Below are 2,237 nucleotides of genomic sequence, written 5' to 3' on the forward strand. Positions count from 1 at the left end.
TAACAAAATAATAGCACAAAGAATTAGTGGAAGGAAGTGATGTGTTGCTGTTAAAACATATTGAAATGATATATTCCTAAAATTTAGACTGTAAGAACTTAAACATGTATATGGTAAATCCTAGAAAAAATAGTAAAAACAATTCAGAAAGCTCTGTCTTATAGGCCAATAGTGACAATAGAATTGAATAATTAAAATGCTCACTTAACACAAAAGGACAGTAGAAAAAGGAAGAGAGAAAGAATATATAGATACTAATGCGATGGAGCCTGGTGGATGGAAGTGGCTGTTGGAGGCTTTAAGTTTGCCACAGTTTACAAGGCCAGAGATAGGAATACCAACCAAATTGTCGCCATTAATAAAATCAGACTTGGACATAGATCAGAAGCTAAAGATGGTATAAGCAGAACAGCCTTAAGAGACGTACAATTATTACAGGAGCTAAGTCATCCAAATATAATTGGTCTCCTTGATGCTTTTGGACATAAATCTAATGTTAGCCTTGTCTTTGGTTTTATGGAAACTGATCTAGAGGTTATAATAAAGGATAATCGTCTTGTGCTGACACCATCACACATCAAAGCCTGTATGTTGATGACTCTTCAAGGATTAGAATATTTACATCACCATTGGATCCTACATAGGGATCTAAAACCAAACAACTTGTTGCTAGATGAAAATGGAGTTCTAAAACTGGCACATTTTGGCCTGGCCAAATCATATGGGAGCCCCAGTAGAGCTTATACACATCAGGTTGTAACCAGGTGGTATCGGGCCCCTGAGTTACTATTTGGAGCTAGGATGTATGGTGTGAGTGTGGATATGTGGGCTGTTGGCTGTATATTAGCAGAGTTACTTCTAAGGGTTCCTTTTTTTGTCAGGAGATTCAGACCTTGATCAGCTAACAAGAATATTTGGGTACACCAACTGAGGAACAGTGGCCGGACATGTGTAGTCTTCCAGATTATGTGACATTTAAGAGTTTCCCTGGAATCCCGTTGCATCACATCTTCAGTGCAGCAGGATACGACTTACTAGATCTCATACAAGGCTTATTCTTATTTGATCCATGTGCTCGAATTACGGCCACGCAGGCACTGAAAATGAAGTATTTCAGTAATCGGCCAGGGCCAATACCTGGATGTCAGCTGCCAAGACCCAACTGTCCAGTGGAAACCTTAAAGGAGCAATCAAATCCGGCTTTGGCAACAAAAAGGAAAAGAACAGAGGCCTTGGAACAGGGAGGATTGCCCAAGAAACTAATTTTTTAAAGAGAACACTGGACAACATTTTACTACTGAAGGAAATAGTCAAAAAGGCAAATAATGGAAAAATAGTAAACATTGAGTAAATGCTGTAGAAGTGAATTTGTAAATATTCTACACATGTAAAATATATAAAACTATGGGTTATTTTTATAAAATGTATTTTAAAATAAGAAGAATATATAGCACACATTTATAAAAACAAATTGGTAAATTTAAAGCCAATCATATTGGTAACTATATTAAATGTAAATTGTGTAAATTTGTCAGTTAAGAGCTAGGTATTGCCAAATTGAATTAACAAGAGCAAGACAAGTATATTCTATCTACAAGAATCTCACTTTAAATATATGGCTATAGATACATTCAAAATTAAAGGATGGAGAAAGGTATACCATGTAAACACTTGTCGAAAGAAGCTGAAGTAGGTATATTAGCATTACATAAAGTAGACTTGAGAACAGGAAAGATTACAAGAGACATAAAGGGATATTACATAGTAATAAAGGGATAATTTAATTTAGGAAAAATAGCAATTCTGTATGTATATTCTTCTAATGTTAGAGTTTCAAAATATATAAATAACTGATAGAACTGAAAGGATAAAGGGACAAATCCACAATTATAGTTGGAAAACTCAAAATTCCTGTTTTTATAAATAATACATGTGGACAAAAAATCAGTTAGAAGACTTAGAATGTACTGTCAACCATTTTTACTTCATTTACTTCATTGGTAAAATATTAGAATATTTTCCATAGACTATTTTCCAACAGACAATAGGAAAAATTCTTTAAAGTTTACATGGAACTACTTGGTGTAGTTAACATTAAGATAGAGTATTTTCTGTGTCATTAATAATGCTTCAAATGTTAAAAATTGAAATCGCCAAGTGCAGTGGCTCATGCCTGTAATCCCAGCACTTTGGGAGGCTGAGGCAGGCAGATCATGAGGTCAGGCATTCAAAACCAG

General features: G+C 34.7%; 1 pseudogene across 1 annotated transcript; it reads left to right on the forward strand.

The window, feature by feature from the left end:
- The first annotated feature begins 276 nt into the window (after positions 1-276).
- On the forward strand, positions 277-1,438 carry LOC105548148 (annotated as a pseudogene). Its single transcript, XR_001007346.1, has one exon. The product of XR_001007346.1 is annotated as a cyclin-dependent kinase 7 pseudogene (transcript).
- The last annotated feature ends 799 nt before the right edge of the window (positions 1,439-2,237 follow it).

The sequence above is a fragment of the Mandrillus leucophaeus genome, unplaced genomic scaffold (genome assembly GCF_000951045.1).
Source record: "Mandrillus leucophaeus isolate KB7577 unplaced genomic scaffold, Mleu.le_1.0 Scaffold110, whole genome shotgun sequence".
In the NCBI taxonomy this organism is placed as follows: Eukaryota; Metazoa; Chordata; class Mammalia; order Primates; family Cercopithecidae; genus Mandrillus; species Mandrillus leucophaeus.